Raw genomic sequence first — 22,041 nt, forward strand, 5'->3', positions numbered from 1 at the left:
CCACAGCACCACATGAAAGCTGCTGTGTTACTTCAAAATTGCCTGCTTCTCTAAACTTCGTATAATGGTAACAAAATAAGCCAGTGTGAATAAATCTAAAGGTTTTAACCATCTAAGCCACAGCACCACATTTTAGATGCTGTGTACTTGGAAATTACCGACTTCTTTAAACTTTGTATAATGATGACAAAGTAAGCCATAGTGAATGAATCTAAAGGTTTTGCACATCTTACTTTTCTATGCTTTAACCGCAACCTGCACACAAAGATCATAAAACGGAATGAAAATAAGGCACTGCTGAGATTTTAACTCAGGATCTCCTGTTTACTAGACAGGCGCTTTAACCAACTAAGCCACAGCACCACATGAAAGCTACTGTGTTACTTGAAAATTGCCTGCTTCTCTAAACTTCGTATAATGGTAACAAAATAAGCCAGAGTGAATAAATCTAAAGGTTTTAACCATCTAAGCCATAGCACCACATTTTAGATGCTGTGTTACTTGGAAATTACCGACTTCTTTAAACTTTGTATAATGATGACAAAGTAAGCCATAGTGAATGAATCTAAAGGTTTTGCACATCTTACTTTTCTATGCTTTAACCGCAACCTGCACACAAAGATCATAAAACGGAATGAAAATAAGGCACTGCTGAGATTTGAACTTAGGATCTCCTGTTTACTAGACAGGCGCTTTGACCAACTAAGCCACAGCACCACATGAAAGCTACCGTGTTACTTGAAAATTGTCTGCTTCTCTAAACTTCGTATAATGGTAACAAATTAAGCCAGAGTGAATAAATCTAAAGGTTTTAACCATCTAAGCCACAGCACCACATTTTAGATGCTGTGTTACTTGGAAATTACCGACTTCTTTAAACTCTGTATAATGATGACAAAGTAAGCCATAGTAAATGAATCTAAAGGTTTTGCACATCTTACTTTTCTATGCTTTAACCGCAACCTGCACACAAAGATCATAAAACGGAATGAAAATAAGACACTGCTGAGATTTGAACTCAGGACCTCCTGTTTACTAGACAGGCGCTTTAACCAACTAAGCCACAGCACCACATGAAAGCTACTGATTTACTTGAAAATTGCCTGCTTCTCTAAACTTCGTATAATGGTAACAAAATAAGCCAGAGTGAATAAATCTAAAGGTTTTAACCATCTAAGCCACAGCACCACATTTTAGATGCTGTGTTACTTGGAAATTACCGACTTCTTTAGACTTTGTATAATGATGACAAAGTAAGCCAGAGTGAATGAATCTAAAGGTTTTGCACATCTTACTTTTCTATGCTTTAACAGCAACCTGCACACAAAGATCAGAAAACGCAATGAAAATAAGACACTGCTGAGATTTGAACTCAGGATCTCCTGTTCAACTAAGCCACAGCACCACATGAAAGCTGCTGTGTTACTTCAAAATTGCCTGCTTCTCTAAACTTCATATAATGGTAACAAAATAAGCCAGTGTGAATAATTCTAAAGGTTTTAACCATCTAAGCCACAGCACCACATTTTAGATGCTGTGTTACTTGGAAATTACCGACTTCTTTAAACTTTGTATAATGATGACAAAGTAAGCCATAGTGAATGAATCTAAAGGTTTTGCACATCTTACTTTTCTATGCTTTAACCGCAACCTGCACACAAAGATCATAAAACGGAATGAAAATAAGGCACTGCTGAGATTTTAACTCAGGATCTCCTGTTTACTAGACAGGCGCTTTAACCAAGTAAGCCACAGCACCACATGAAAGCTACTGTGTTACTTGAAAATTGCCTGCTTCTGTAAACTTCGTATAATGGTAACAAAATAAGCCAGAGTGAATAAATCTAAAGGTTTTAACCATCTAAGCCATAGCACCACATTTTAGATGCTGTGTTACTTGGAAATTACCGACTTCTTTAAACTTTGTATAATGATGACAAAATAAGCCATAGTGAATGAATCTAAAGGTTTTGCACATCTTACTTTTCTATGCTTTAACCGCAACCTGCACACAAAGATCAGAAAACGGAATGAAAATAAGGCACTGGTGAGATTTTAACTCAGGATCTCCTGTTTACTAGACAGGCGCTTTAACCAACTAAGCCACAGCACCACATGAAAGCTACTGTGTTACTTGAAAATTGCCTGCTTCTCTAAACTTCGTATAATGGTAACAAAATAAGCCAGAGTGAATAAATCTAAAGGTTTTAACCATCTAAGCCATAGCACCACATTTTAGATGCTGTGTTACTTGGAAATTACCGACTTCTTTAGACTTTGTATAATGATGACAAAGTAAGCCAGAGTGAATGAATCTAAAGGTTTTGCACATCTTACTTTTCTATGCATTAACAGCAACCTGCACACAAAGATCAGAAAACGGAATGAAAATAAGACACTGCTGAGATTTGAACTCAGGATCTCCTGTTCAACTAAGCCACAGCACCACATGAAAGCTGCTGTGTTACTTCAAAATTGCCTGCTTCTCTAAACTTCGTATAATGGTAACAAAATAAGCCAGTGTGAATAAATCTAAAGGTTTTAACCATCTAAGCCACAGCACCACATTTTAGATGCTGTGTTACTTGGAAATTACCGACTTCTTTAAACTTTGTATAATGATGACAAAGTAAGCCATAGTGAATGAATCTAAAGGTTTTGCACATCTTACTTTTCTATGCTTTAACCGCAACCTGCACACAAAGATCATAAAACGGAATGAAAATAAGGCACTGCTGAGATTTTAACTCAGGTTCTCCGGTTTAATAGACAGGCGCTTTAACCAACTAAGCCACAGCACCACATGAAAGCTACTGTGTTACTTGAAAATTGCCTGCTTCTCTAAACTTCGTATAATGGTAACAAAATAAGCCAGAGTGAATAAATCTAAAGGTTTTAACCATCTAAGCCATAGCACCACATTTTAGATGCTGTGTTACTTGGAAATTACCGACTTCTTTAAACTTTGTATAATGATGACAAAGTAAGCCATAGTGAATGAATCTAAAGGTTTTGCACATCTTACTTTTCTATGCTTTAACCGCAACCTGCACACAAAGATCAGAAAACGGAATGAAAATAAGGCACTGCTGAGATTTGAACTCAGGATCTCCTGTTTACTAGACAGGCGCTTTGACCAACTAAGCCACAGCACCACATGAAAGCTACTGTGTTACTTGAAAATTGTCTGCTTCTCTAAACTTCGTATAATAGTAACAAATTAAGCCAGAGTGAATAAATCTAAAGGTTTTAACCATCTAAGCCACAGCACCACATTTTAGATGCTGTGTTACTTGGAAATTACCGACTTCTTTAAACTTTGTATAATGATGACAAAGTAAGCCATAGTGAATGAATCTAAAGGTTCTGCACATTTTATTTTCTATGCTTTAACAGCAAACTTCAAACAAAGATCCTAAAACAGAATGAAAATAAGGCACTGCTGAGATTTGAACTCAGGATCTCCTGTTTACTAGACAGGCGCTTTGACCAACTAAGCCACAGCACCACATGAAAGCTACTGTGTTAGTTGAAAATTGCCTGCTTCTCTAAACTTCGTATAATGGTAACAAATTAAGCCAGAGTGAATAAATCTAAAGGTTTTAACCATCTAAGCCACAGCACCACATTTTAGATGCTGTGTTACTTGGAAATTACCAACTTCTTTAAACTTTGTATACTGATGACAAAGTAAGCCAGAGTGAATGAATCTAAAGATTTTGCACATCTTACTTTTCTATGCTTTAACAGCAACCTGCACACAAAGATCAGAAAACGGAATGAAAATAAGGCACTGCTGAGATTTGAACTCAGGATCTCCTGTTTACTAGACAGGCGCTTTGACCAACTAAGCCACAGCACCACATGAAAGCTACCGTGTTACTTGAAAATTGTCTGCTTCTCTAAACTTCGTATAATGGTAACAAATTAAGCCAGAGTGAATAAATCTAAAGGTTTTAACCATCTAAGCCACAGCACCACATTTTAGATGCTGTGTTACTTGGAAATTACCGACTTCTTTAAACTTTGTATAATGATGACAAAGTAAGCCAGAGTGAATGAATCTAAAGATTTTGCACATCTTACTTTTCTATGCTTTAACCGCAACCTGCACACAAAGATCATAAAAAAGAATGAAAATAAGGCACTGCTGAGATTTTAACTCAGGATCTCCTGTATACTAGACAGGCGCTTTAACCAACTAAGCCACAGCACCACATGAAAGCTACTGTGTTACTTGAAAATTGTCTGCTTCTCTAAACTTCGTATAATGGTAACAAAATAAGCCAGAGTGAATAAATCTAAAGGTTTTAACCATCTAAGCCACAGCACCACATTTTAGATGCTGTGTTACTTGGAAATTACCGACTTCTTTAAACTCTGTATAATGATGACAAAGTAAGCCAGAGTGAATAAATCTAAAGATTTTGCACATCTTACTTTTCTATGCTTTAACAGCAACCTGCACACAAAGATCAGAAAACGGAATGAAAATAAGGCACTGCTGAGATTTGAACTCAGGATCTCCTGTTTACTAGACAGGCGCTTTAACCAACTAAGCCACAGCACCACATGAAAGCTACTGATTTACTTGAAAATTGCCTGCTTCTCTAAACTTCGTATAATGGTAACAAAATAAGCCAGAGTGAATAAATCTAAAGGTTTTAACCATCTAAGCCATGGGTCTTCAAACTGTGGCCCTCCAGATGTTGTGAAACTACAAATCCCAACATGCTTTGCCACAGTTTTAACACTCCCTTATAGCAAATATGTGGCAAGGCATGCTGGGATTTGTAGTTTCACAACATCTGGAGGGCCACAGTTTGAAGACCCATGATCTAAGCCATAGCACCACATTTTAGATGCTGTGTTACTTGGAAATTACCGACTTCTTTAGACTTTGTATAATGATGACAAAGTAAGCCATAGTGAATGAATCTAAAGGTTTTGCACATCTTACTTTTCTATGCTTTAACAGCAACCTGCACACAAAGATCAGAAAACGGAATGAAAATAAGACACTGCTGAGATTTGAACTCAGGATCTCCTGTTCAACTAAGCCACAGCACCACATGAAAGCTGCTGTGTTACTTCAAAATTGCCTGCTTCTCTAAACTTCATATAATGGTAACAAAATAAGCCAGTGTGAATAATTCTAAAGGTTTTAACCATCTAAGCCACAGCACCACATTTTAGATGCTGTGTTACTTGGAAATTACCGACTTCTTTAAACTTTGTATAATGATGACAAAGTAAGCCATAGTGAATGAATCTAAAGGTTTTGCACATCTTACTTTTCTATGCTTTAACCGCAACCTGCACACAAAGATCATAAAACGGAATGAAAATAAGGCACTGCTGAGATTTTAACTCAGGATCTCCTGTTTACTAGACAGGCGCTTTAACCAAGTAAGCCACAGCACCAAATGAAAGCTACTGTGTTACTTGAAAATTGCCTGCTTCTCTAAACTTCGTATAATGGTAACAAAATAAGCCAGAGTGAATAAATCTAAAGGTTTTAACCATCTAAGCCATAGCACCACATTTTAGATGCTGTGTTACTTGGAAATTACCGACTTCTTTAGACTTTGTATAATGATGACAAAGTAAGCCAGAGTGAATGAATCTAAAGGTTTTGCACATCTTACTTTTCTATGCATTAACAGCAACCTGCACACAAAGATCAGAAAACGGAATGAAAATAAGACACTGCTGAGATTTGAACTCAGGATCTCCTGTTCAACTAAGCCACAGCACCACATGAAAGCTGCTGTGTTACTTCAAAATTGCCTGCTTCTCTAAACTTCGTATAATGGTAACAAAATAAGCCAGTGTGAATAAATCTAAAGGTTTTAACCATCTAAGCCACAGCACCACATTTTAGATGCTGTGTACTTGGAAATTACCGACTTCTTTAAACTTTGTATAATGATGACAAAGTAAGCCATAGTGAATGAATCTAAAGGTTTTGCACATCTTACTTTTCTATGCTTTAACCGCAACCTGCACACAAAGATCATAAAACGGAATGAAAATAAGGCACTGCTGAGATTTTAACTCAGGATCTCCTGTTTACTAGACAGGCGCTTTAACCAACTAAGCCACAGCACCACATGAAAGCTACTGTGTTACTTGAAAATTGCCTGCTTCTCTAAACTTCGTATAATGGTAACAAAATAAGCCAGAGTGAATAAATCTAAAGGTTTTAACCATCTAAGCCATAGCACCACATTTTAGATGCTGTGTTACTTGGAAATTACCGACTTCTTTAAACTTTGTATAATGATGACAAAGTAAGCCATAGTGAATGAATCTAAAGGTTTTGCACATCTTACTTTTCTATGCTTTAACCGCAACCTGCACACAAAGATCATAAAACGGAATGAAAATAAGGCACTGCTGAGATTTGAACTTAGGATCTCCTGTTTACTAGACAGGCGCTTTGACCAACTAAGCCACAGCACCACATGAAAGCTACCGTGTTACTTGAAAATTGTCTGCTTCTCTAAACTTCGTATAATGGTAACAAATTAAGCCAGAGTGAATAAATCTAAAGGTTTTAACCATCTAAGCCACAGCACCACATTTTAGATGCTGTGTTACTTGGAAATTACCGACTTCTTTAAACTCTGTATAATGATGACAAAGTAAGCCATAGTGAATGAATCTAAAGGTTTTGCACATCTTACTTTTCTATGCTTTAACCGCAACCTGCACACAAAGATCATAAAACGGAATGAAAATAAGACACTGCTGAGATTTGAACTCAGGACCTCCTGTTTACTAGACAGGCGCTTTAACCAACTAAGCCACAGCACCACATGAAAGCTACTGATTTACTTGAAAATTGCCTGCTTCTCTAAACTTCGTATAATGGTAACAAAATAAGCCAGAGTGAATAAATCTAAAGGTTTTAACCATCTAAGCCATAGCACCACATTTTAGATGCTGTGTTACTTGGAAATTACCGACTTCTTTAGACTTTGTATAATGATGACAAAGTAAGCCAGAGTGAATGAATCTAAAGGTTTTGCACATCTTACTTTTCTATGCTTTAACAGCAACCTGCACACAAAGATCAGAAAACGGAATGAAAATAAGACACTGCTGAGATTTGAACTCAGGATCTCCTGTTCAACTAAGCCACAGCACCACATGAAAGCTGCTGTGTTACTTCAAAATTGCCTGCTTCTCTAAACTTCATATAATGGTAACAAAATAAGCCAGTGTGAATACTTCTAAAGGTTTTAACCATCTAAGCCACAGCACCACATTTTAGATGCTGTGTTACTTGGAAATTACCGACTTCTTTAAACTTTGTATAATGATGACAAAGTAAGCCATAGTGAATGAATCTAAAGGTTTTGCACATCTTACTTTTCTATGCTTTAACCGCAACCTGCACACAAAGATCATAAAACGGAATGAAAATAAGGCACTGCTGAGATTTTAACTCAGGATCTCCTGTTTACTAGACAGGCGCTTTAACCAAGTAAGCCACAGCACCACATGAAAGCTACTGTGTTACTTGAAAATTGCCTGCTTCTCTAAACTTCGTATAATGGTAACAAAATAAGCCAGAGTGAATAAATCTAAAGGTTTTAACCATCTAAGCCATAGCACCACATTTTAGATGCTGTGTTACTTGGAAATTACCGACTTCTTTAAACTTTGTATAATGATGACAAAATAAGCCATAGTGAATGAATCTAAAGGTTTTGCACATCTTACTTTTCTATGCTTTAACCGCAACCTGCACACAAAGATCAGAAAACGGAATGAAAATAAGGCACTGGTGAGATTTTAACTCAGGATCTCCTGTTTACTAGACAGGCGCTTTAACCAACTAAGCCACAGCACCACATGAAAGCTACTGTGTTACTTGAAAATTGCCTGCTTCTCTAAACTTCGTATAATGGTAACAAAATAAGCCAGAGTGAATAAATCTAAAGGTTTTAACCATCTAAGCCATAGCACCACATTTTAGATGCTGTGTTACTTGGAAATTACCGACTTCTTTAGACTTTGTATAATGATGACAAAGTAAGCCAGAGTGAATGAATCTAAAGGTTTTGCACATCTTACTTTTCTATGCATTAACAGCAACCTGCACACAAAGATCAGAAAACGGAATGAAAATAAGACACTGCTGAGATTTGAACTCAGGATCTCCTGTTCAACTAAGCCACAGCACCACATGAAAGCTGCTGTGTTACTTCAAAATTGCCTGCTTCTCTAAACTTCGTATAATGGTAACAAAATAAGCCAGTGTGAATAAATCTAAAGGTTTTAACCATCTAAGCCACAGCACCACATTTTAGATGCTGTGTTACTTGGAAATTACCGACTTCTTTAAACTTTGTATAATGATGACAAAGTAAGCCATAGTGAATGAATCTAAAGGTTTTGCACATCTTACTTTTCTATGCTTTAACCGCAACCTGCACACAAAGATCATAAAACGGAATGAAAATAAGGCACTGCTGAGATTTTAACTCAGGATCTCCTGTTTACTAGACAGGCGCTTTAACCAACTAAGCCACAGCACCACATGAAAGCTACTGTGTTACTTGAAAATTGCCTGCTTCTCTAAACTTCGTATAATGGTAACAAAATAAGCCAGAGTGAATAAATCTAAAGGTTTTAACCATCTAAGCCATAGCACCACATTTTAGATGCTGTGTTACTTGGAAATTACCGACTTCTTTAAACTTTGTATAATGATGACAAAGTAAGCCATAGTGAATGAATCTAAAGGTTTTGCACATCTTACTTTTCTATGCTTTAACCGCAACCTGCACACAAAGATCATAAAACGGAATGAAAATAAGGCACTGCTGAGATTTGAACTCAGGATCTCCTGTTTACTAGACAGGCGCTTTGACCAACTAAGCCACAGCACCACATGAAAGCTACTGTGTTACTTGAAAATTGTCTGCTTCTCTAAACTTCGTATAATAGTAACAAATTAAGCCAGAGTGAATAAATCTAAAGGTTTTAACCATCTAAGCCACAGCACCACATTTTAGATGCTGTGTTACTTGGAAATTACCGACTTCTTTAAACTTTGTATAATGATGACAAAGTAAGCCATAGTGAATGAATCTAAAGGTTCTGCACATCTTATTTTCTATGCTTTAACAGCAAACTTCAAACAAAGATCCTAAAACAGAATGAAAATAAGGCACTGCTGAGATTTGAACTCAGGATCTCCTGTTTACTAGACAGGCGCTTTGACCAACTAAGCCACAGCACCACATGAAAACTACTGTGTTAGTTGAAAATTGCCTGCTTCTCTAAACTTCGTATAATGGTAACAAATTAAGCCAGAGTGAATAAATCTAAAGGTTTTAACCATCTAAGCCACAGCACCACATTTTAGATGCTGTGTTACTTGGAAATTACCAACTTCTTTAAACTTTGTATACTGATGACAAAGTAAGCCAGAGTGAATGAATCTAAAGATTTTGCACATCTTACTTTTCTATGCTTTAACAGCAACCTGCACACAAAGATCAGAAAACGGAATGAAAATAAGGCACTGCTGAGATTTGAACTCAGGATCTCCTGTTTACTAGACAGGCGCTTTGACCAACTAAGCCACAGCACCACATGAAAGCTACCGTGTTACTTGAAAATTGTCTGCTTCTCTAAACTTCGTATAATGGTAACAAATTAAGCCAGAGTGAATAAATCTAAAGGTTTTAACCATCTAAGCCACAGCACCACATTTTAGATGCTGTGTTACTTGGAAATTACCGACTTCTTTAAACTCTGTATAATGATGACAAAGTAAGCCAGAGTGAATGAATCTAAAGATTTTGCACATCTTACTTTTCTATGCTTTAACCGCAACCTGCACACAAAGATCATAAAAAAGAATGAAAATAAGGCACTGCTGAGATTTTAACTCAGGATCTCCTGTATACTAGACAGGCGCTTTAACCAACTAAGCCACAGCACCACATGAAAGCTACTGTGTTACTTGAAAATTGCCTGCTTCTCTAAACTTCGTATAATGGTAACAAAATAAGCCAGAGTGAATAAATCTAAAGGTTTTAACCATCTAAGATATAGCACCACATTTTAGATGCTGTGTTACTTGGAAATTACAGACTTCTTTAAACTTTGTATAATGATGACAAAGTAAGCCATAGTGAATGAATCTAAAGGTTTTGCACATCTTACTTTTCTATGCTTTAACCGCAACCTGCACACAAAGATCATAAAACGGAATGAAAATAAGGCACTGCTGAGATTTGAACTCAGGATCTCCTGTTTACTAGACAGGCGCTTTGACCAACTAAGCCACAGCACCACATGAAAGCAACCATGTTACTTGAAAATTGTCTGCTTCTCTAAACTTCGTATAATGGTAACAAATTAAGCCAGAGTGAATAAATCTAAAGGTTTTAACCATCTAAGCCACAGCACCACATTTTAGATGCTGTGTTACTTGGAAATTACCGACTTCTTTAAACTCTGTATAATGATGACAAAGTAAGCCATAGTGAATGAATCTAAAAGTTTTGCACATCTTACTTTTCTATGCTTTAACCGCAACCTGCACACAAAGATCATAAAACGGAATGAAAATAAGGCACTGCTGAGATTTGAACTCAGGATCTCCTGTTTACTAGACAGGCGCTTTGACCAACTAAGCCACAGCACCACATGAAAACTACTGTGTTAGTTGAAAATTGCCTGCTTCTCTAAACTTCGTATAATGGTAACAAATTAAGCCAGAGTGAATAAATCTAAAGGTTTTAACCATCTAAGCCACAGCACCACATTTTAGATGCTGTGTTACTTGGAAATTACCAACTTCTTTAAACTTTGTATACTGATGACAAAGTAAGCCAGAGTGAATGAATCTAAAGATTTTGCACATCTTTTTTTTCTATGCTTTAACAGCAACCTGCACACAAAGATCAGAAAACGGAATGAAAATAAGGCACTGCTGAGATTTGAACTCAGGATCTCCTGTTTACTAGACAGGCGCTTTGACCAACTAAGCCACAGCACCACATGAAAGCTACCGTGTTACTTGAAAATTGTCTGCTTCTCTAAACTTCGTATAATGGTAACAAATTAAGCCAGAGTGAATAAATCTAAAGGTTTTAACCATCTAAGCCACAGCACCACATTTTAGATGCTGTGTTACTTGGAAATTACCGACTTCTTTAAACTCTGTATAATGATGACAAAGTAAGCCAGAGTGAATGAATCTAAAGATTTTGCACATCTTACTTTTCTATGCTTTAACCGCAACCTGCACACAAAGATCATAAAAAAGAATGAAAATAAGGCACTGCTGAGATTTTAACTCAGGATCTCCTGTATACTAGACAGGCGCTTTAACCAACTAAGCCACAGCACCACATGAAAGCTACTGTGTTACTTGAAAATTGCCTGCTTCTCTAAACTTCGTATAATGGTAACAAAATAAGCCAGAGTGAATAAATCTAAAGGTTTTAACCATCTAAGATATAGCACCACATTTTAGATGCTGTGTTACTTGGAAATTACAGACTTCTTTAAACTTTGTATAATGATGACAAAGTAAGCCATAGTGAATGAATCTAAAGGTTTTGCACATCTTACTTTTCTATGCTTTAACCGCAACCTGCACACAAAGATCATAAAACGGAATGAAAATAAGGCACTGCTGAGATTTGAACTCAGGATCTCCTGTTTACTAGACAGGCGCTTTGACCAACTAAGCCACAGCACCACATGAAAGCAACCATGTTACTTGAAAATTGTCTGCTTCTCTAAACTTCGTATAATGGTAACAAATTAAGCCAGAGTGAATAAATCTAAAGGTTTTAACCATCTAAGCCACAGCACCACATTTTAGATGCTGTGTTACTTGGAAATTACCGACTTCTTTAAACTCTGTATAATGATGACAAAGTAAGCCATAGTGAATGAATCTAAAAGTTTTGCACATCTTACTTTTCTATGCTTTAACCGCAACCTGCACACAAAGATCATAAAACGGAATGAAAATAAGGCACTGCTGAGATTTGAACTCAGGATCTCCTGTTTACTAGACAGGCGCTTTAACCAACTAAGCCACAGCACCACATGAAAGCTACTGATTTACTCGAAAATTGCCTGCTTCTCTAAACTTCGTATAATGGTAACAAAATAAGCCAGAGTGAATAAATCTAAAGGTTTTAACCATCTAAGCCATAGCACCACATTTTAGATGCTGTGTTACTTGGAAATTACCGACTTCTTTAAACTTTGTATAATGATGACAAAGTAAGCCATAGTGAATGAATCTAAAGGTTTTGCACATCTTACTTTTCTATGCTTTTACCGCAACCTGCACACAAAGATCATAAAACGGAATGAAAATAAGGCACTGCTGAGATTTGAACTCAGGATCTCCTGTTTACTAGACATGCGCTTTAACCAACTAAGCCACAGCACCACATGAAAGCTACTGTGTTACTTGAAAATTGCCTGCTTCTCTAAACTTCGTATAATGGTAACGAAATAAGCCAGAGTGAATAAATCTAAAGGTTTTAACCATCTAAGCCATAGCACCACATTTTAGATGCTGTGTTACTTGGAAATTACCGACTTCTTTAAACTTTGTATAATGATGACAAAAAAAGCCATAGTGAATGAATCTAAAGGTTCTGCACATCTTATTTTCTATGCTTTAACAGCAAACTTCAAACAAAGATCCTAAAACAGAATGAAAATAAGGCACTGCTGAGATTTGAACTCAGGATCTCATGTTTACTAGACAGGCGCTTTGACCAACTAAGCCACAGCACCACATGAAAGCTACTGTGTTACTTGAAAATTGTCTGCTTCTCTAAACTTCGTATAATGGTAACAAAATAAGCCAGAGTGAATAAATCTAAAGGTTTTAACCATCTAAGCCACAGCACCACATTTTAGATGCTGTGTTACTTGGAAATTACCGACTTCTTTAAACTCTGTATAATGATGACAAAGTAAGCCAGAGTGAATGAATCTAAAGATTTTGCACATCTTACTTTTCTATGCTTTAACCGCAACCTGCACACAAAGATCATAAAACGGAATGAAAATAAGGCACTGCTGAGATTTGAACTTAGGATCTCCTGTTTACTAGACAGGCGCTTTGACCAACTAAGCCACAGCACCACATGAAAGCTACCGTGTTACTTGAAAATTGTCTGCTTCTCTAAACTTCGTATAATGGTAACAAATTAAGCCAGAGTGAATAAATCTAAAGGTTTTAACTATCTAAGCCACAGCACCACATTTTAGATGCTGTGTTACTTGGAAATTACCGACTTCTTTAAACTCTGTATAATGATGACAAAGTAAGCCATAGTGAATGAATCTAAAGGTTTTGCACATCTTACTTTTCTATGCTTTAACCGCAACCTGCACACAAAGATCATAAAACGGAATGAAAATAAGACACTGCTGAGATTTGAACTCAGGATCTCCTGTTTACTAGACAGGCGCTTTGACCAACTAAGCCACAGCACCACATGAAAGCTACTGTGTTACTTGAAAATTGTCTGCTTCTCTAAACTTCGTATAATGGTAACAAATTAAGCCAGAGTGAATAAATCTAAAGGTTTTAACCATCTAAGCCACAGCACCACATTTTAGATGCTGTGTTACTTGGAAATTACCGACTTCTTTAAACTCTGTATAATGATGACAAAGTAAGCCAGAGTGAATAAATCTAAAGATTTTGCACATCTTACTTTTCTATGCTTTAACAGCAACCTGCACACAAAGATCAGAAAATGGAATGAAAATAAGGCACTGCTGAGATTTGAACTCAGGATCTCCTGTTTACTAGACAGGCGCTTTAACCAACTAAGCCACAGCACCACATGAAAGCTACTGATTTACTTGAAAATTGCCTGCTTCTCTAAACTTCGTATAATGGTAACAAAATAAGCCAGAGTGAATAAATCTAAAGGTTTTAACCATCTAAGCCATAGCACCACATTTTAGATGCTGTGTTACTTGGAAATTACCGACTTCTTTAGACTTTGTATAATGATGACAAAGTAAGCCAGAGTGAATGAATCTAAAGGTTTTGCACATCTTACTTTTCTATGCTTTAACAGCAACCTGCACACAAAGATCAGAAAACGGAATGAAAATAAGACACTGCTGAGATTTGAACTCAGGATCTCCTGTTCAACTAAGCCACAGCACCACATGAAAGCTGCTGTGTTACTTCAAAATTGCCTGCTTCTCTAAACTTCATATAATGGTAACAAAATAAGCCAGTGTGAATAATTCTAAAGGTTTTAACCATCTAAGCCACAGCACCACATTTTAGATGCTGTGTTACTTGGAAATTACCGACTTCTTTAAACTTTGTATAATGATGACAAAGTAAGCCATAGTGAATGAATCTAAAGGTTTTGCACATCTTACTTTTCTATGCTTTAACCGCAACCTGCACACAAAGATCATAAAACGGAATGAAAATAAGGCACTGCTGAGATTTTAACTCAGGATCTCCTGTTTACTAGACAGGCGCTTTAACCAAGTAAGCCACAGCACCACATGAAAGCTACTGTGTTACTTGAAAATTGCCTGCTTCTCTAAACTTCGTATAATGGTAACAAAATAAGCCAGAGTGAATAAATCTAAAGGTTTTAACCATCTAAGCCATAGCACCACATTTTAGATGCTGTGTTACTTGGAAATTACCGACTTCTTTAGACTTTGTATAATGATGACAAAGTAAGCCAGAGTGAATGAATCTAAAGGTTTTGCACATCTTACTTTTCTATGCATTAACAGCAACCTGCACACAAAGATCATAAAACGGAATGAAAATAAGACACTGCTGAGATTTGAACTCAGGATCTCCTGTTCAACTAAGCCACAGCACCACATGAAAGCTGCTGTGTAACTTCAAAATTGCCTGCTTCTCTAAACTTCGTATAATGGTAACAAAATAAGCCAGTGTGAATAAATCTAAAGGTTTTAACCATCTAAGCCACAGCACCACATTTTAGATGCTGTGTTACTTGGAAATTACCGACTTCTTTAAACTTTGTATAATGATGACAAAGTAAGCCATAGTGAATGAATCTAAAGGTTTTGCACATCTTACTTTTCTATGCTTTAACCGCAACCTGCACACAAAGATCATAAAACGGAATGAAAATAAGGCACTGCTGAGATTTTAACTCAGGATCTCCTGTTTACTAGACAGGCGCTTTAACCAACTAAGCCACAGCACCACATGAAAGCTACTGTGTTACTTGAAAATTGCCTGCTTCTCTAAACTTCGTATAATGGTAACAAAATAAGCCAGAGTGAATAAATCTAAAGGTTTTAACCATCTAAGCCACAGCACCACATTTTAGATGCTGTGTTACTTGGAAATTACCGACTTCTTTAAACTTTGTACAATGATGACAAAGTAAGCCATAGTGAATGAATCTAAAGGTTTTGCACATCTTACTTTTCTATGCTATAACCACAACCTGCACACAAAGATCATAAAACGGAATGAAAATAAGGCACTGCTGAGATTTGAACTTAGGATCTCCTGTTTACTAGACAGGCGCTTTGACCAACTAAGCCACAGCACCACATGAAAGCTACCGTGTTACTTGAAAATTGTCTGCTTCTCTAAACTTCGTATAATGGTAACAAATTAAGCCAGAGTGAATAAATCTAAAGGTTTTAACCATCTAAGCCACAGCACCACATTTTAGATGCTGTGTTACTTGGAAATTACCGACTTCTTTAAACTCTGTATAATGATGACAAAGTAAGCCATAGTGAATGAATCTAAAGGTTTTGCACATCTTACTTTTCTATGCTTTAACCGCAACCTGCACACAAAGATCATAAAACGGAATGAAAATAAGACACTGCTGAGATTTGAACTCAGGATCTCCTGTTTACTAGACAGGCGCTTTGACCAACTAAGCCACAGCACCACATGAAAGCTACTGTGTTACTTGAAATTGTCTGCTTCTCTAAACTTCGTATAATGGTAACAAATTAAGCCAGAGTGAATAAATCTAAAGGTTTTAACCATCTAAGCCACAGCACCACATTTTAGATGCTGTGTTACTTGGAAATTACCGACTTCTTTAAACTCTGTATAATGATGACAAAGTAAGCCAGAGTGAATAAATCTAAAGATTTTGCACATCTTACTTTTCTATGCTTTAACAGCAACCTGCACACAAAGATCAGAAAACGGAATGAAAATAAGGCACTGCTGAGATTTGAACTCAGGATCTCCTGTTTACTAGACAGGCGCTTTAACCAACTAAGCCACAGCACCACATGAAAGCTACTGTGTTACTTGAAAATTGCCTGCTTCTCTAAACTTCGTATAATGGTAACAAAATAAGCCAGAGTGAATAAATCTAAAGGTTTTAACCATCTAAGCCATAGCACCACATTTTAGATGCTGTGTTACTTGGAAATTACCGACTTCTTTAGACTTTGTATAATGATGACAAAGTAAGCCAGAGTGAATGAATCTAAAGGTTTTGCACATCTTACTTTTCTATGCATTAACAGCAACCTGCACACAAAGATCATAAAACGGAATGAAAATAAGGCACTGCTGAGATTTTAACTCAGGATCTCCTGTTTACTAGACAGGCGCTTTAACAAAGTAAGCCACAGCACCACATGAAAGCTACTGTGTTACTTGAAAATTGCCTGCTTCTCTAAACTTCGTATAATGGTAACAAAATAAGCCAGAGTGAATAAATCTAAAGGTTTTAACCATCTAAGCCATAGCACCACATTTTAGATGCTGTGTTACTTGGAAATTACCGACTTCTTTAGACTTTGTATAATGATGACAAAGTAAGCCAGAGTGAATGAATCTAAAGGTTTTGCACATCTTACTTTTCTATGCATTAACAGCAACCTGCACACAAAGATCATAAAACGGAATGAAAATAAGACACTGCTGAGATTTGAACTCAGGATCTCCTGTTCAACTAAGCCACAGCACCACATGAAAGCTGCTGTGTTACTTCAAAATTGCCTGCTTCTCTAAACTTCGTATAATGGTAACAAAATAAGCCAGTGTGAATAAATCTAAAGGTTTTAACCATCTAAGCCACAGCACCACATTTTAGATGCTGTGTTACTTGGAAATTACCGACTTCTTTAAACTTTGTATAATGATGACAAAGTAAGCCATAGTGAATGAATCTAAAGGTTTTGCACATCTTACTTTTCTATGCTTTAACCGCAACCTGCACACAAAGATCATAAAACGGAATGAAAATAAGGCACTGCTGAGATTTTAACTCAGGATCTCCTGTTTACTAGACAGGCGCTTTAACCAACTAAGCCACAGCACCACATGAAAGCTACTGTGTTACTTGAAAATTGCCACAGCACCACATGAAAGCTACCGTGTTACTTGAAAATTGTCTGCTTCTCTAAACTTCGTATAATGGTAACAAATTAAGCCAGAGTGAATAAATCTAAAGGTTTTAACCATCTAAGCCACAGCACCACATTTTAGATGCTGTGTTACTTGGAAATTACCGACTTCTTTAAACTCTGTATAATGATGACAAAGTAAGCCATAGTGAATGAATCTAAAGGTTTTGCACATCTTACTTTTCTATGCTTTAACCGCAACCTGCACACAAAGATCATAAAACGGAATGAAAATAAGACACTGCTGAGATTTGAACTCAGGATCTCCTGTTTACTAGACAGGCGCTTTGACCAACTAAGCCACAGCACCACATGAAAGCTACTGTGTTACTTGAAAATTGTCTGCTTCTCTAAACTTCGTATAATGGTAACAAATTAAGCCAGAGTGAATAAATCTAAAGGTTTTAACCATCTAAGCCACAGCACCACATTTTAGATGCTGTGTTACTTGGAAATTACCGACTTCTTTAAACTCTGTATAATGATGACAAAGTAAGCCAGAGTGAATAAATCTAAAGATTTTGCACATCTTACTTTTCTATGCTTTAACAGCAACCTGCACACAAAGATCAGAAAACGGAATGAAAATAAGGCACTGCTGAGATTTGAACTCAGGATCTCCTGTTTACTAGACAGGCGCTTTAACCAACTAAGCCACAGCACCACATGAAAGCTACTGATTTACTTGAAAATTGCCTGCTTCTCTAAACTTCGTATAATGGTAACAAAATAAGCCAGAGTGAATAAATCTAAAGGTTTTAACCATCTAAGCCATAGCACCACATTTTAGATGCTGTGTTACTTGGAAATTACCGACTTCTTTAGACTTTGTATAATGATGACAAAGTAAGCCAGAGTGAATGAATCTAAAGGTTTTGCACATCTTACTTTTCTATGCTTTAACAGCAACCTGCACACAAAGATCAGAAAACGGAATGAAAATAAGACACTGCTGAGATTTGAACTCAGGATCTCCTGTTCAACTAAGCCACAGCACCACATGAAAGCTGCTGTGTTACTTCAAAATTGCCTGCTTCTCTAAACTTCGTATAATGGTAACAAAATAAGCTAGTGTGAATAAATCTAAAGGTTTTAACCATCTAAGCCACAGCACCACATTTTAGATGCTGTGTTACTTGGAAATTACCGACTTCTTTAAACTTTGTATAATGATGACAAAGTAAGCCATAGTGAATGAATCTAAAGGTTTTGCACATCTTACTTTTCTATGCTTTAACCGCAACCTGCACACAAAGATCATAAAACGGAATGAAAATAAGGCACTGCTGAGATTTTAACTCAGGATCTCCTGTTTACTAGACAGGCGCTTTAACCAACTAAGCCACAGCACCACATGAAAGCTACTGTGTTACTTGAAAATTACCTGCTTCTCTAAACTTCGTATAATGGTAACAAAATAAGCCAGAGTGAATAAATCTAAAGGTTTTAACCATCTAAGCCATAGCACCACATTTTAGATGCTGTGTTACTTGGAAATTACCGACTTCTTTAAACTTTGTATAATGATGACAAAGTAAGCCATAGTGAATGAATCTAAAGGTTTTGCACATCTTACTTTTCTATGCTTTAACCGCAACCTGCACACAAAGATCAGAAAACGGAATGAAAATAAGGCACTGCTGAGATTTTAACTCAGGATCTCCTGTTTACTAGACAGGCGCTTTAACCAACTAAGCCACAGCACCACATGAAAGCTACTGTGTTACTTGAAAATTGCCTGCTTCTCTAAACTTCGTATAATGGTAACAAAATAAGCCAGAGTGAATAAATCTAAAGGTTTTAACCATCTAAGCCATAGCACCACATTTTAGATGCTGTGTTACTTGGAAATTACCGACTTCTTTAGACTTTGTATAATGATGACAAAGTAAGCCAGAGTGAATGAATCTAAAGGTTTTGCACATCTTACTTTTCTATGCATTAACAGCAACCTGCACACAAAGATCAGAAAACGGAATGAAAATAAGACACTGCTGAGATTTGAACTCAGGATCTCCTGTTCAACTAAGCCACAGCACCACATGAAAGCTGCTGTGTTACTTCAAAATTGCCTGCTTCTCTAAACTTCGTATAATGGTAACAAAATAAGCCAGTGTGAATAAATCTAAAGGTTTTAACCATCTAAGCCACAGCACCACATTTTAGATGCTGTGTTACTTGGAAATTACCGACTTCTTTAAACTTTGTATAATGATGACAAAGTAAGCCATAGTGAATGAATCTAAAGGTTTTGCACATCTTACTTTTCTATGCTTTAACCGCAACCTGCACACAAAGATCATAAAACGGAATGAAAATAAGGCACTGCTGAGATTTTAACTCAGGATCTCCTGTTTACTAGACAGGCGCTTTAACCAACTAAGCCACAGCACCACATGAAAGCTACTGTGTTACTTGAAAATTGCCTGCTTCTCTAAACTTCGTATAATGGTAACAAAATAAGCCAGAGTGAATAAATCTAAAGGTTTTAACCATCTAAGCCATAGCACCACATTTTAGATGCTGTGTTACTTGGAAATTACTGACTTCTTTAAACTTTGTATAATGATGACAAAGTAAGCCATAGTGAATGAATCTAAAGGTTTTGCACATCTTACTTTTCTATGCTTTAACCGCAACCTGCACACAAAGATCAGAAAACGGAATGAAAATAAGGCACTGCTGAGATTTGAACTCAGGATCTCCTGTTTACTAGACAGGCGCTTTGACCAACTAAGCCACAGCACCACATGAAAGCTACTGTGTTACTTGAAAATTGTCTGCTTCTCTAAACTTCGTATAATAGTAACAAATTAAGCCAGAGTGAATAAATCTAAAGGTTTTAACCATCTAAGCCACAGCACCACATTTTAGATGCTGTGTTACTTGGAAATTACCGACTTCTTTAAACTTTGTATAATGATGACAAAGTAAGCCATAGTGAATGAATCTAAAGGTTCTGCACATCTTATTTTCTATGCTTTAACAGCAAACTTCAAACAAAGATCCTAAAACAGAATGAAAATAAGGCACTGCTGAGATTTGAACTCAGGATCTCCTGTTTACTAGACAGGCGCTTTGACCAACTAAGCCACAGCACCACATGAAAGCTACCGTGTTACTTGAAAATTGTCTGCTTCTCTAAACTTCGTATTATGGTAACAAATTAAGCCAGAGTGAATAAATCTAAAGGTTTTAACCATCTAAGCCACAGCACCACATTTTAGATGCTGTGTTACTTGGAAATTACCGACTTCTTTAAACTCTGTATAATGATGACAAAGTAAGCCAGAGTGAATGAATCTAAAGATTTTGCACATCTTACTTTTCTATGCTTTAACCGCAACCTGCACACAAAGATCATGAAACGGAATGAAAATAAGGCACTGCTGAGATTTTAACTCAGGATCTCCTGTTTACTAGACAGGCACTTTAACCAACTAAGCCACAGCACCACATGAAAGCTACTGTGTTACTTGAAAATTGCCTGCTTCTCTAAACTTCGTATAATGGTAACAAAATAAGCCAGAGTGAATAAATCTAAAGATTTTAACCATCTAAGATATAGCACCACATTTTAGATGCTGTGTTACTTGGAAATTACAGACTTCTTTAAACTTTGTATAATGATGACAAAGTAAGCCATAGTGAATGAATCTAAAGGTTTTGCACATCTTACTTTTCTATGCTTTAACCGCAACCTGCACACAAAGATCATAAAACGGAATGAAAATAAGGCACTGCTGAGATTTGAACTCAGGATCTCCTGTTTACTAGACAGGCGCTTTGACCAACTAAGCCACAGCACCACATGAAAGCTACCGTGTTACTTGAAAATTGTCTGCTTCTCTAAACTTCGTATAATGGTAACAAATTAAGCCAGAGTGAATAAATCTAAAGGTTTTAACCATCTAAGCCACAGCACCACATTTTAGATGCTGTGTTACTTGGAAATTACCGACTTCTTTAAACTTTGTATAATGATGACAAAGTAAGCCATAGTGAATGAATCTAAAGGTTTTGCACATCTTACTTTTCTATGCTTTAACAGCAACCTGCACACAAAGATCAGAAAACGGAATGAAAATAAGGCACTGCTGAGATTTGAACTCAGGATCTCCTGTTTACTAGACAGGCGCTTTAACCAACTAAGCCACAGCACCACATGAAAGCTACTGATTTACTTGAAAATTGCCTGCTTCTCTAAACTTCGTATAATGGTAACAAAATAAGCCAGAGTGAATAAATCTAAAGGTTTTAACCATCTAAGCCATAGCACCACATTTTAGATGCTGTGTTACTTGGAAATTACCGACTTCTTTAGACTTTGTATAATGATGACAAAGTAAGCCAGAGTGAATGAATCTAAAGGTTTTGCACATCTTACTTTTCTATGCTTTAACAGCAACCTGCACACAAAGATCAGAAAACGGAATGAAAATAAGACACTGCTGAGATTTGAACTCAGGATCTCCTGTTCAACTAAGCCACAGCACCACATGAAAGCTGCTGTGTTACTTCAAAATTGCCTGCTTCTCTAAACTTCGTATAATGGTAACAAAATAAGCCAGTGTGAATAAATCTAAAGGTTTTAACCATCTAAGCCACAGCACCACATTT

At 36.7% G+C, this 22,041-nt stretch overlaps 26 non-coding genes across 26 annotated transcripts; all 26 read right to left on the minus strand.

The window, feature by feature from the left end:
• Positions 1-997: 997 nt before the first annotated feature.
• Positions 998-1,071, minus strand: TRNAT-AGU (transfer RNA threonine (anticodon AGU)). The gene has a single exon. It is a non-coding gene; the product is annotated as a tRNA-Thr (tRNA).
• A 1,656-nt stretch (positions 1,072-2,727) lies between these two features.
• TRNAN-AUU (transfer RNA asparagine (anticodon AUU)) lies at positions 2,728-2,801 on the minus strand. The gene has a single exon. It is a non-coding gene; the product is annotated as a tRNA-Asn (tRNA).
• Positions 2,802-3,081: 280 nt separating this feature from the next.
• Positions 3,082-3,155, minus strand: TRNAT-AGU (transfer RNA threonine (anticodon AGU)). Its single transcript has one exon. It is a non-coding gene; the product is annotated as a tRNA-Thr (tRNA).
• Positions 3,156-3,434: 279 nt separating this feature from the next.
• On the minus strand, positions 3,435-3,508 carry TRNAT-AGU (transfer RNA threonine (anticodon AGU)). Its single transcript has one exon. It is a non-coding gene; the product is annotated as a tRNA-Thr (tRNA).
• A 280-nt stretch (positions 3,509-3,788) lies between these two features.
• Positions 3,789-3,862, minus strand: TRNAT-AGU (transfer RNA threonine (anticodon AGU)). The gene has a single exon. It is a non-coding gene; the product is annotated as a tRNA-Thr (tRNA).
• Positions 3,863-4,496: 634 nt separating this feature from the next.
• On the minus strand, positions 4,497-4,570 carry TRNAT-AGU (transfer RNA threonine (anticodon AGU)). Its single transcript has one exon. It is a non-coding gene; the product is annotated as a tRNA-Thr (tRNA).
• A 2,175-nt stretch (positions 4,571-6,745) lies between these two features.
• On the minus strand, positions 6,746-6,819 carry TRNAT-AGU (transfer RNA threonine (anticodon AGU)). The gene has a single exon. It is a non-coding gene; the product is annotated as a tRNA-Thr (tRNA).
• A 2,010-nt stretch (positions 6,820-8,829) lies between these two features.
• On the minus strand, positions 8,830-8,903 carry TRNAT-AGU (transfer RNA threonine (anticodon AGU)). Its single transcript has one exon. It is a non-coding gene; the product is annotated as a tRNA-Thr (tRNA).
• A 279-nt stretch (positions 8,904-9,182) lies between these two features.
• Positions 9,183-9,256, minus strand: TRNAT-AGU (transfer RNA threonine (anticodon AGU)). Its single transcript has one exon. It is a non-coding gene; the product is annotated as a tRNA-Thr (tRNA).
• Positions 9,257-9,536: 280 nt separating this feature from the next.
• On the minus strand, positions 9,537-9,610 carry TRNAT-AGU (transfer RNA threonine (anticodon AGU)). Its single transcript has one exon. It is a non-coding gene; the product is annotated as a tRNA-Thr (tRNA).
• A 634-nt stretch (positions 9,611-10,244) lies between these two features.
• On the minus strand, positions 10,245-10,318 carry TRNAT-AGU (transfer RNA threonine (anticodon AGU)). Its single transcript has one exon. It is a non-coding gene; the product is annotated as a tRNA-Thr (tRNA).
• A 280-nt stretch (positions 10,319-10,598) lies between these two features.
• On the minus strand, positions 10,599-10,672 carry TRNAT-AGU (transfer RNA threonine (anticodon AGU)). Its single transcript has one exon. It is a non-coding gene; the product is annotated as a tRNA-Thr (tRNA).
• Positions 10,673-10,952: 280 nt separating this feature from the next.
• TRNAT-AGU (transfer RNA threonine (anticodon AGU)) lies at positions 10,953-11,026 on the minus strand. Its single transcript has one exon. It is a non-coding gene; the product is annotated as a tRNA-Thr (tRNA).
• A 634-nt stretch (positions 11,027-11,660) lies between these two features.
• TRNAT-AGU (transfer RNA threonine (anticodon AGU)) lies at positions 11,661-11,734 on the minus strand. Its single transcript has one exon. It is a non-coding gene; the product is annotated as a tRNA-Thr (tRNA).
• Positions 11,735-12,014: 280 nt separating this feature from the next.
• On the minus strand, positions 12,015-12,088 carry TRNAT-AGU (transfer RNA threonine (anticodon AGU)). The gene has a single exon. It is a non-coding gene; the product is annotated as a tRNA-Thr (tRNA).
• A 633-nt stretch (positions 12,089-12,721) lies between these two features.
• Positions 12,722-12,795, minus strand: TRNAT-AGU (transfer RNA threonine (anticodon AGU)). Its single transcript has one exon. It is a non-coding gene; the product is annotated as a tRNA-Thr (tRNA).
• Positions 12,796-13,429: 634 nt separating this feature from the next.
• On the minus strand, positions 13,430-13,503 carry TRNAT-AGU (transfer RNA threonine (anticodon AGU)). Its single transcript has one exon. It is a non-coding gene; the product is annotated as a tRNA-Thr (tRNA).
• A 280-nt stretch (positions 13,504-13,783) lies between these two features.
• On the minus strand, positions 13,784-13,857 carry TRNAT-AGU (transfer RNA threonine (anticodon AGU)). The gene has a single exon. It is a non-coding gene; the product is annotated as a tRNA-Thr (tRNA).
• Positions 13,858-15,867: 2,010 nt separating this feature from the next.
• On the minus strand, positions 15,868-15,941 carry TRNAT-AGU (transfer RNA threonine (anticodon AGU)). The gene has a single exon. It is a non-coding gene; the product is annotated as a tRNA-Thr (tRNA).
• Positions 15,942-16,220: 279 nt separating this feature from the next.
• On the minus strand, positions 16,221-16,294 carry TRNAT-AGU (transfer RNA threonine (anticodon AGU)). The gene has a single exon. It is a non-coding gene; the product is annotated as a tRNA-Thr (tRNA).
• Positions 16,295-17,657: 1,363 nt separating this feature from the next.
• On the minus strand, positions 17,658-17,731 carry TRNAT-AGU (transfer RNA threonine (anticodon AGU)). The gene has a single exon. It is a non-coding gene; the product is annotated as a tRNA-Thr (tRNA).
• Positions 17,732-18,011: 280 nt separating this feature from the next.
• On the minus strand, positions 18,012-18,085 carry TRNAT-AGU (transfer RNA threonine (anticodon AGU)). Its single transcript has one exon. It is a non-coding gene; the product is annotated as a tRNA-Thr (tRNA).
• Positions 18,086-20,095: 2,010 nt separating this feature from the next.
• TRNAT-AGU (transfer RNA threonine (anticodon AGU)) lies at positions 20,096-20,169 on the minus strand. The gene has a single exon. It is a non-coding gene; the product is annotated as a tRNA-Thr (tRNA).
• A 279-nt stretch (positions 20,170-20,448) lies between these two features.
• Positions 20,449-20,522, minus strand: TRNAT-AGU (transfer RNA threonine (anticodon AGU)). Its single transcript has one exon. It is a non-coding gene; the product is annotated as a tRNA-Thr (tRNA).
• Positions 20,523-21,156: 634 nt separating this feature from the next.
• TRNAT-AGU (transfer RNA threonine (anticodon AGU)) lies at positions 21,157-21,230 on the minus strand. Its single transcript has one exon. It is a non-coding gene; the product is annotated as a tRNA-Thr (tRNA).
• Positions 21,231-21,510: 280 nt separating this feature from the next.
• On the minus strand, positions 21,511-21,584 carry TRNAT-AGU (transfer RNA threonine (anticodon AGU)). The gene has a single exon. It is a non-coding gene; the product is annotated as a tRNA-Thr (tRNA).
• Between the last annotated feature and the right edge of the window lie 457 nt (positions 21,585-22,041).

The sequence above is a fragment of the Crinia signifera genome, chromosome 11 (assembly GCF_055691185.1).
Source record: "Crinia signifera chromosome 11, ASM5569118v1, whole genome shotgun sequence".
In the NCBI taxonomy this organism is placed as follows: domain Eukaryota; kingdom Metazoa; phylum Chordata; class Amphibia; order Anura; family Myobatrachidae; genus Crinia; species Crinia signifera.